Source organism: Barbus barbus (genome assembly GCF_936440315.1).
Source record: "Barbus barbus genome assembly, chromosome: 14".
NCBI lineage: Eukaryota > Metazoa > Chordata > Actinopteri > Cypriniformes > Cyprinidae > Barbus > Barbus barbus.
In genome coordinates, this window is record NC_136742.1 from 29,743,579 (window position 1) to 29,755,922 (window position 12,344).

Genomic DNA, 12,344 nt, shown 5'->3' on the forward strand with positions numbered 1-12,344 from the left:
ACGCTGGACTCACCGCAGGCACTGACAGACACGAGGATGTTGCCAGATTGGAATCCATTATGAGCGATTCTGCACAGGTCTCCACATCAGCCAGCAGCTGATTCCACTGCAGTCACTGCTCACATTTTGTGTTGCACATCATGTGGCTACTCAGCACAGTACTACTTAGGAGTGTTTATCATACAAATAAAAAAAAGAAACCTCAAAATCACACATAACCTTAATTAAAATATTTAAGTTCACTAATAATACAGTGAATCAGTAATGTTCAAAATTATTAAAAAGACAAGAGAAGGAATAGGGAACTTGACAATTTTCTAAATTCATAAATTGTGACCTGTATGTATGATTAGTTTGTTTGTGTGTTCATTAATTCATTAACTTTTTTATTTTTCCATTTATCTTGTTCATTTCTTTGTTCCTTCTCATTTTCATTTAATTTTAAATGTATTTTTCATTTGTATTAATTTTTTTTGTTAATTTTTTATTTTGTCTTTTTTTTTTTACATTTTATTTATTTTTATTTTTTTTCATTTACTTTTTTCTTTTTTGTATTTCATTTATTTATTTTGTTTGTATTTTTACTGCATGGCTTTTCCTTCTGGAGCATCAGTGAGCGTTTGAACCTTCTGTGATAGTTGCATATCAGAGTCCCTCAGTTGTCCTCGGTGTGAAAAAATGAATCCCGAAATCATACAGTCATTGTTGGAAAGGGTTCAAATACACAAAAAGGCTGGAAAACCAAAGAATTTGTGGGACCTGAAGGATTTTTCTGATGAACAGCAGACAGTTTAACTGTTCAGGACAAACAAGGGACTCATGAACAACTATCTCTAAACAAAAAATCACAGCTGTGGATCGTTCAGGTAACAACACAGTATTAAGAATCAAGGGGATGTAAACTTTTGAACGGGGTCATTTTTATAAATTCAACTATTATTTTCTCTTGTGGACTTTATGTAAACATCTTTTATGTGAAATATCTTATTCAGGTCAGTACTAAATAAACAATAGCATGCATTCTGTATGATCCCTTTTATTTTGGTAAAATAATTAACATTTTGCAGATTCTGAAAGGTGAATGTAAAGTTTTGACTTCAACTGTATATACATGACCCTGACTTTATTTAATATAGGTTTAACATGTCTTTATCAACCACCATGTGCCAAACCTGTTGTGTTTTCCAAAGGTAAGCAATAATATTTTTTTTTTAAATATTTATTTATACCTTGTTTGATTTTGTTTAGGATGGACAGTTCACCACCTGTTGACATCTGTGTAATTTGACTATAGTTTGATTGGACTCACAGCTTTTGACATCAACAGCAGCAGATATGAGAAGTGATTTTCCTTCCCTTTGAAACTTGATAAGCTTGTTTGTTTATTTATTTCACTCCTCTAACTATTGTTGCGTTTTCATTTAGCACAGTTTTTTCCCCTGCTGGCCGCTGTTTAAATGGGTCACAAACCCCCTGTGACTGCCGGGTTGTGACCCATTTTCAGTCCACGGCTGTAAAACAGCACTAGGGATGGTTTCTGTCTGCTACCATCAGATAAAATGAGCTCCTCTGTGCCGCCACAAATCTTCTGCCTTTTGCTCATGAAGAAAAAAATGAACAGCATGACACCTTGCGTATTATGTTACATGTAGGGCCCTGTGATTCCTGGAAAACTCGGATGGAATTGCGGAATCCATTCATAAAAATGGAATTTACTGTATAAGAAGGAATGTCATGGAATTTGTCAAATTATGGATGACTAAATCAAAAGTAGGCCAGAAAACTGAAATCAAACCAAGATATGGGGCAGCGTTTGTGAATACTGAACTGCAAAATATGATTCCTGTAAATATGATTTGATGTGAATGAATTGCACATCAAAAACGTTTGGTTTAATTTGTTTAATTGTGACAGAAATATATTATTTTTGATCAGTAGAATGTGTGTCTCAAGGCAATAATAATACTAATTTTAACACTAATAATAATAATAATACAATTATTATTATTAAAAATTAAATGTTTAATGAAGAATTATAATTTTTCTTTCATTCTTTGAATTTTAACAGTAAATCTTTGTTGTCCAGAACTTTGTTTCCCAAAACAATTAAAGGGTTTGTTCATATATATTTTTTTTTTATTAAAAGATCAATTAAATTAATGCTTCATGCCTTCATTTAATTACCAGAAAAATGTAAATATACAACACAGAATTTCTGGGGGGAAAAGGGCCCTGTTAGTGAAAAAAGAATATAATAATAATAAAGAAAGAAAGAAATTAAGTTAAAATCAAATGGAATTTGATACCAAAATAAAACATTCATAGTGCCTAAAAAATATTTATTTTGTTGAACTTTTAATAAAATTTTGTTGAATTGTATGTTTCATGATTTCAATTAGTTAGATATTTTGATTACAAAAAATTTATTTAACCGCTAAAATTGGGTTGAGTAAAATAAAAAAACAAAACAAACACAGAATCTAAAAAAAAGAAGAGAAAAGCATTTTGAAAAATAAAAAAACCCCACATAAATAAATAAATAAAAATAAAACACATTGATAAATAGCTTCATGATTTCAATTAAACAGACATGTTTTTAATTACTGACATTTTATTTAATAATTCAAATGGAGTCCAGAAATATTAAAACGGAAAAAAATTAACTTAAATTTGGGAAAAAATAAAACTGATTTCATAGGGCCCAAGGTTTTGTAGAATCTGAACTGTTTATGTGCATTGAATATTTGCGGATCGTTTTGCCACATCGGTTTTTGATTTCTTAGCTTAGCTTAGAGATGGATTCATTACCATTCAAGCAGCATTATCACAGGGTGTCATATCTAAACACACAAAAGCCTTTTCCTCTGCGAGCGGCCCATAAACAAACACATAATAGAGCCATTCAATTATCAGCCTCGCGATAAACCACCAGTGGGACTCGCCAGTGTCAATAATGTTGATAAAAGAGATTCAGAATGTATTTGTCACACACATCAGACTCGATAAAGAGAGGAAACACTTACGCAGAACGCAGCCGATATCCATTTAAACCGAGCTGCAAGAAAATCATCTCTTCTGTTTTGGAACCGCTTCGTTCGGGTGGCAATTTGTACAGTTTATTTCCTTTCAATTTGGAGAAGCTGGAAAAGGCACAATTCGGCCTCAGGGAAAAATTGCCTTGTTTTATGTGCAAAACAGTCTCATTATCAAACTATCCCTAATAAAATGATGAATTTTAATATTTCTGAAACAATTGATCTCAAAGATCTTACAGTTCATTTCACTTCCATTTGAGTTTTTTAATTTCAGTACCAGTCTACAGCTGCTTTATTACGTTTTTTGGCAGTAAGAAAAGCCATTCCAGGAGAACTAATGATAGACCAGCTAAACCAATTTGGATTGAAGTGAGTATCTGTGGTAATGTGACTTGCCTGTGTGACGGATCACAGCTCCGTTTGCTCGCGAGCCACAATTGTGTGTAATGACATGCTACATAATTGTATGCTTTCAACTTCGTAGCAACTGTTTGTCAAGAGTCCTTCTCTTTTTTTCAGTGTCCTATCGTGAGCTCTATATAAAAATGATTGACTTACTTTGGTGTCAGAGAAAGACCTGAACTACTTTAGAATTAATTGGGAGTCTGGCAAGTTGCATTTTTAACACAAAAAATTATTTTTTAATATAGCAGCATTTCCATCCCATGAGTCTAATAGAACAAAATCCTCAATTCTGAGGAAATTAGTGCAAAATAGAAATGAAAATGAAAGCTGTGTCCCTTGGGGGAGCCACTGCAGCTCTTTTATTAAATGTAATAAATAACTTGTGGCTTAGAGTGTGTAGTCAATCATGTGAGCTAATTGTTTAGTCTCATGACTTGAAGGGATTTATTTATTAATGTATTTCCATTGTAGTTTATGCGCCTTATCTTACAGGATAAAAAAATATACGTATGTATGAATGAATGTACAGGTACATCTCAATAAATTAGAATATCGTGAAAAGGTTCATTTTTTCTTGTAACTTATTTCAAAAAGTTAAACTTTCATATATTTTAGATTCATTAAATGTAAAGTAAAACATTTCAAAAGTTTTTTGTTTTAATTTTGATGATTAGAGCTTACAGCTGATGAAAGTCAAAAGTCAGTATCTCAAAATATTAGAATATTTACTTTTGAGTTTCAATTAATGACCATCTCTACAGTATAAATTCTGGGTATCTCTTGTTCTTTGAAACCACAATAATGGGGAAGACTGCTGACTTGGCAATGATCCAGAAGATGAACATTGACACCCTCCACAAAGAGGGTAAGTCATAGTCACAGTCACTTGACTGGCCAGCAAACTCGCCTGACCTGAACCCCATAGAGAATCTATATTGGTATTATCAAGAGGAAGATGAGAGACACCAGACCCAACAACGCAGATGACCTGAAGGCCGCTATCAAAGCAACCTGGGCTTCCATACCACCTGAGCAGTTGCCTCCATGCCATTGATGCAGTAATTCATGCAAAAGTAGGCCCAACCAAGTATTGAGTGCATAGAAATGAACATACTTTTCAGAAGCCTGACATTTCTGTATAAAATATCCTTTTTTATTGATCTTATGTAATATTCGAATTTTCTGAGACACTGAATTTTGGGTTTTCATTATTTGTAAGCCATAATCATCAAAATTTCAAGAAATAAAGGCTTGAAATATTTCACTCTATGTGTAATGAATCTATATAATTATGGGTTTCACTTTCTGAAATCAGTGACAAAAACTATTGACCTTTTTCACGATATTCAAATTTTTTGAGATGTACCTGTATTTATGTATTTTTTTAACTTTTATTTTATTTTATTAGACATGCTAAAACTATGATGGGAACACGTTATCCAATAACTTCCTACTGTAAAAGGCAGCTAGCTTCATGAGAATTTTGAGTTTTCTTTACTTTTTGTTGTATAAACTGAAAATAACAAGTTGAGAAAACTAAAAAACCTGCCGAAGCCGGTTGCCTTAAACTTTTAAGTTTTCTCAACTTTTGATTTTTTACAGTGTATACATGATTTACAAGCAAATAATATGTTGGTATTTCTACTTAATTTATTTTTTAAATTCCATGTGTTACTTGCCACTTCTTTGTAATTAACTATAAAATTCACTAGCAATTTTTGAGCGAAAATTGTTTCACCGTTTTTTTTTCTTCTTCAGTGTAAATAAAAAGTGAAGAAGAGTTCATTTGTTAATATATTTTTTTGTTACAATTTTTATTTTATTTTTTTAAAGAGCTGACTGTCGTGCATTATTCCCAACATATAGCGTGATCTGAACCCTAAACACGTTTTGTCAAAAAAGCCGGTATTGTCCACTTTCAGTGCATCGCAAGTTCATGTTTTACAGCAGAAGCCGACAAGCGCCCTTGTGGTTTTTGAACAGAAGCCAATAAGTCCATTTTAGAGAAACAGCGCGCTGTATTTAGGTCAGGTGACAAGGCAGTTACTTTGAAAAGATGCGCTAGCTGAGAGGAGTTTAGTCAAAGTTGATTAAAAGTGATGGATGATGGATAATTTCAACAAACTTGATTAACCCGTGATATGTTCTTCAAGGTGTAAAAGGAAAATAAAAGCAAAAAAACTTTCATGGTACCTTGCAGCACGTTACAATGGTGAGGGAAAAGCTCTGAGTATTGCATGTAATCACAACAAAAATGTTGGTCAGGAATCTACATTGTTTAACTCTGAAACTATCTATCTATCTATCTATCTATCTATCTTGCAATAATATGATATGAATGTGACAACTATATATAGATAAATAGTCTTTATGCACACATAATAACCAAAAAACCTAAATATCTTATTTTTTTGTATGGCCTCCTTTGGTAATATGTAGTTATTGGTCTCGCTAAAAAGTGCACACAGGTACTTAAATGCCATGAGACTAGGTTGTCATTTGGACAACTTTAAAGGCGATTTTCTCAATATTTTGATATTTTTGCACCTTCAGATTCCAGATTTTCAAATATTTGTATCTCGGCCAAATATTGTCCTGTCCTAACAAACCATACATCAATGGAAAGCTTATTTGTTCAGCTTTCAGATGATGTATACATCTCAATTTCAAAAAATGTAAACTTAAGACTGGTTTTGTGGTCCAGGGTCACATTTGTTAAGCACTGTATACCAGATCCCTAGACCATCGCTGGGGATCTCTCGCTTGCTCTTCCTCTTCATCAGTGGGTCTTTATTCCTGGGTTTGTGCAGGACAGTCAAGCTCATTCCCACCAGAGTCAGAAACCCAAATAAAAAGAACTACTGCAGTAAAGTTGGAAGAACAGAATTCTCGAGAATTTCACTTTATAGTGTAGCAATGATGTACGATTGGATTGGATGAGATCCTGCCAAGAGAAAACAAGAAAACACTTCTCCTGTCAACATGCTTACGCTGAATAGACTAGTGAAGATCTTTTCTCTTTGTTTTCCCGGTCTCGTACTCCTCAGAAGAAAGAAACCCATCACAGATCCTATTTGAAGCAACTTTGTAGCACTTACAAGGCGTGTTGGTGTACAGGGTCATTCCCCAGAGAAGCAGCGGCTCAGTGGTTTCCACAGCACTGAGGATTCATAAATCAAACGCTGGGCTGCATAATATCATAAAGTACTCTGAGAGGCTTCCAGGGCCGCTGCTCCTGCTGCGTATGCGTGTAATAAACTTAAGAAGCCAGCAGCAACAAACTACCGCAGCGGCTACAGACAGAAATGACCACACACACCACAAAACACGAGGAAAAGCACAGGAGCGGTCTCTCAGAGCACTGGGTCTCAACTGGTGGGTCGCAGATCTGAGTTTGATCTGATGGGTCATGAATAGCAGGGAAAAACGATCATAAATGCAAAAAACAAAATGCAACTTGCTATGTGCATTATTAGGACATTTAAAAAAAAAAAAGAAAGAAAAAGAAATCTGTCTCTTATTTATGCTCTTGACATCAAAAGCAATTTAACTATGATATTTTGTATATTTGTGTATTAATACAATTTCTGACTTGTCTTTGCTGCAATTATGTGCATGTACAACATTTTAAATTAATGCTGTTTTCAGCTGTTTCTGTGCTATTTTAATACTTTTGCTTGAATTTTCATGTTTATTTTTAAAAACCTTTTTTGTTTGTTTTTAAAAACTGTTGTTCTTTCATAAAATGCATGCTATTTTAATACTTTAGCGTGCATATGCATTTTTGTTTGTTTTTAAAAACTGTTGTTCTTTCATAAAATGCATGCTATTTTAATACTTTAGCATGCATATGCATTTTTGTTTGTTTTTAAAAACTGTTCGTTTCATTTAAAAATTCTCATGCATTTTTAAAAATGGTTTAATTCTTTGACAAAAATATGCACATTTTAGCATGCATTTTCACTAAAAAGCATGCAAAAATATGCAAAATGTAAATTTTGCAGTGTCCAAAGACTTTTGGTCATCACCTAATGTAAATCTAAAATCTGAGTCCTGAAACAAAACCATTTGAGAGCCACTGTCGGATACTCTTACTTTTAGTTAGTTCAGTAACATGCCGAGCACAGGTACTGGTTATTGACCCGTGGTGTGATTAATGAAGGCTGAGAGCTTGTATGCACAGATGAGTGGTGTCATTGGTCATCTCACCTCAGCTCTCAGTGTCTGTCCGCGCCGCTCATCTGACTGAACGATGCTTTTAATCCAGCAGGAGACCAAACCCATCCAGCATCTGATTCCATGAGGCTTCACAGTATTAAAATCCAACTCATGTGTTGAGAGAAAACACTGAAGCGCTGCACGAGGACGATGGCGAGAGGAAAAGCCTCGGAAACAAACGTTTGCTGATAGAAAAAGCCCGTTTGGATTCCAGTGTGTCTCGCAGCTGCGCTCGGATGAAATCACGATGCAATTCACCTCGTTCCCGAATGCTCTCTCTCTCTCTCTCTCTCTCTCTCTCTCTCTTTCTCTCTCTCACACACACACACTTTTCTTTTTTTCTCTCTCTCCCCACATCTCCCTCTCTGTCTTTCCCTTTCCCCCACTCTCTCTCCATTTCAATTCAATTTAGTGTGCTTTTATTGGCATGACTAAAACGGTACATTTGTGTTGGCAATGCACCGCAAAATAAAAAGTGCAAATGAAGTAAACAAGTTGGATTATTATTGTTTTTTATTATATGCATTGTTTAATATATATGTTTAGTTATATAAATTAGATTTTAATAAATAAAAAAAATCATAAACGATTTAAACATTTAATTTAATAAATTATCATTTTTTTCTTTTGGAGATAAGCTTTTAGGTTTTAAGCTTTGGTCAGGCAGCTTAAGATTTTAGAAGAGTCAACAGCAAAGTAATCAGTCTACTACAGTTTCCATTGTCATTAGTTAATTCTAGTAATTAATGTTAATACATACAAAAATGTGTGTCTTTTGTCATATTGCTGCTGCCATCATTTTTCTGCTATATCATAGGTCATATCTAAAACCATTACTTGGTATATTATGCATTACTTGTTTTATATTATATTATATTATAGTTTAATGTTTTATTATAAATACATTTTAATTAAATAATTAAAAAAATATTTTATCTCTTCAGGTCACCTCACGGCTAATAATAATATAACATTATTTTTAAATATATGATTTTTTTTTTTTTTTTACAATAAGTATTGTATCTCCTCAGGGCACCTCATGATTAGTATAATATAATATAATAATATTATTTTTTATTTTTAAATATATAATATTTTTTTACAATAAATATGTCTCCTCCTCAGAATATAGAGCATTTCTCCTGTTGTCTGTAATTAATTTGAATACCAAATACACAGCGGCGCTCCATGAAAAGTAGTTTGATGGATCTATTGAGATCGGGGGGATTGGTTTGGTTATGAACATGAAATATTTAGAGGAAAGCAAAACAGCCAATGCAGCGCTGCATTTATTTAACTGGTCTGTCCAGGACTTCTGTTTGGGATAAACAAACTGGGATTTCAGGATTATTTAATAAAACTGTTTATATAGAGGTGTGATACGGGCAGTAATTTCATTATTAAGTTTATGTGCATAATAAAGTTCCCTATAGAAATCTCAGATTTTTTGGGTTGAAATAGCATACTGTCATGCTGCTCTTAATATTTGTGCAATATTCCATGCAATGTATGCACATTTTCTGTGTGCACTCAGATGATGTAGTGCATGTGCCAGAGTGTGCGGCTCAAGCCAAAGCTCCCTGCGTGAAATGCAGTAGTTTGCTGATGTGGCTTCAGTTCATGCTGTGCTAATGTTCTTCAGGTGTCTTCGGTTTCAGGATGAACCCAAAACATCCAGAAAACGAGGCACAGCAAATGTTTGAATGATTTATTCATAATATTTTAGTATTATGACAGCGAGACAGATGTGCGGTGTGAAGTGTGTTTTCACTTCTTCATCTCCTCTGGTCAGAGAGTTGCTCTGCAGATACTGTCACGATCTGTGAGAGAAAGAGTTTGTGGTGTTATTATCTGTGAACTTTCTGTCCATTTGACTGTATTTCTTCATCCATCTTTCCTGTGTTGTACACCCTTGTGTCACTTTTCTTTCTCTCTGTCGAAACTCATTCTTCTTTCAACTCATTTTCCCCAGAGGAAAATCTAATGGCTCAGATATTGCTCTCTTGTGGCTCAGGAGACTTAATGTTGAAGTTTCAACTGTATCGCAGATGTTTCTTCTCAAATTTTCTTAGAAGAAATAAAAAAATATTGAAATTCAGTCATTCCATTTCCACTAAAGAATTTTGGTTAACAAATGCAATTTTTTAAATATTTGATTAATATAATAGTATATAGTAATTTAATAATTTAATATAATTTATAAACTATTATAATTTCTATTTATACTTTACATTAGCTTTTTATTTTTATTTTGTATATTATTTTAATACTTTAAAAAACTAAATTATAAATTGAGTAATTTTATGCTTTTGTAATTCATTTTTTAAATGTATATTTTAGTTTATATAACTTTTTTTTTTTTTTTTTTAGTGCTTAATTCAAATGAACTTTTGTGCGGTTACTTGCCACCACAGCAACATTTCCAAAATTTCTTTTAGTATTTTATGTAATATTTGTTTTATTTCAATTACATTCTCTCTCTCTCTCTCTCTCTCTCTATATTTTTTTTTGTTTGTTTGTTTTGTTTTGTTTTAGTTAACAGTAACAATGCTTACAGACTCTCTTACTGACTCTCTCTCTCTCTCTCTCTCTCTCTCTCTATATATATATATAATAGATATATAATTAATAATAAATATATAATTTTTATTGGCAGATGTAAGTATAATCAACTCAGAAACATTAATTTAAGAGTTTGAGATTGTTTTGTGAATCTTTTTGATCCATTCTTTAAAACAACTGGTTCTTAAGAGTCATTGTTTTATGAATCAGACTACACTGATTGTCCTGAATGTTTGTTGTTGCTCATAACCAGCAAACATATTGTAATAGAACAATTTTGTTATAGAATAAAATTGAATGAATGGGGATTGAAGCTCAGATCTTGTGAGAAATGTTGGAGTTCATATTGAGATTTCTGATGTATGATTGTAGACTTTGGTATCTTGGGAAACCTGAGCACATTTTGACACGTCATTCAGACCTGTTCTGAAACTTTAGAGATTACACAAGAAAAAAACATCTGAGAAGCAAGAGAATATTCAGCCAAACTTCTCAATTTAGTCTTGTTGCTTTCTAGGAGAAAGATATTAAAGCAATATTTTTGCGCTTTTTCTGTGTTCTTCCCTCATCCGTGTTCTGTCTCTCTCTTCCCACTCTCTTCCTGTGCATTCCTCTTTTCTCCTGCCAGCGTCTTTCAGATGTGTTGATCTATAAACAGCCTCTTTACCATTTCAAAGATGCACCTGAATATTTGGATCTGATGAATGTCGCCCAAAGCTGTAAACTTTCTCCATGAGTGGCCCTGCTGAACAGAGGCGAGGGGTTTATGTGGGTTACTGCTGGTTTAAGTAGTGCATCACAGTGTAGCCATGCTATTCACATCAAAACTTGAAGGTCCAGTGAAGCATATGATTTCCTTGCCACTAATGGCACCACATTGAATTGCAGAAATTGAAATGTGAGCAGTATTTACCTGTGCGTAATGTGTGCTGCCATGATGTTGTGAATGCTAAGGTGCTTTTTCAGTTATGTTCTGTTTATTTTTTATATATGATCTATTCTGAACGTGGACAAATGATCAAATATGAAAGTGAAATGATTTAAATTTCATATATTTGTGAGGCAATGCATTAGTATGATAATGTGATCGTTTAAATTGTGATTACATAAAAATGCTTCTGACAGGGTTCAATTTAATATGTGAAAGTAAATCTATTTCTCAGTTCACCAGTCACATTCACCCGCTCTTATTTTCACAAAGCATTTAGTATTATTGATTATTTGGTAACACTTTACAATAAGGTTCCATTAGTTAATTAAGGGATGATTTTAATGCACTACGTGGAGGCAAAGAACCGCCCGACGCGAAGCGGAGTGCATTAAAATCCTTTAATGCACGGCTAGCCGTTGATTATCCCGCTTATTCCATGGTCATTTGCCAAACTGACCATGGAAACTTGTCTTGCACTTTGCAGCCAATATTTGTACTAATTGTACCGTGGATGCGTAGATTTACTTCACATAATCTGCAAAAGTCCTTCACAGCCATCTTCACTCCGGTATTTCGCTCGATGGTTTTGTTTTCGCTGCATCCCTGTGTTTACAGCGGAAGTTCGAGGCGGTCGAGCCGGCGCATAACATGCGTCATAACCAAACATTATGTGATTGGCTTACGGGTACTCCAATGATTTTAATCTTCAGACAAGCACCCCCCCCCCCCCCCCCCACGAGAAAGTAAACGCTTGTCAATTATGCCCTTCCAGACTCTGTCTACGAAGCAAAGCGAAGTAGCAGAGTTTGGTATTGTCAGGCTACAGTTTTGTCGTCTGATACTTTACAGTCCCCATAAAATCAAAATTGAAGTTTGTTTTTTATTATGAATATGATAGCCTTAAGGTTATTTTTGAAGTAGTATGGTCGAAAAAAAAAATTGCATTTACAAGATATACTGTAAGCATCCAAAACTTTACAGTCTTTAACTTCCGCCAATATGGATCAACGTTTTTGATGACATCATCCTGCACTTTAGCTTCTCATCAAACTTTCTGTCCAATCAAATGCTCTCTAGAATCTGAAGCCTCCCTCCCCCTACAATTAGAACGGTTATCGTTCTTGGCATGAAAGACCCTTAAAGGGATCATGAACTCGTTGTTTAATTTCGTACTGTTCTCTGAGGTCCACTTA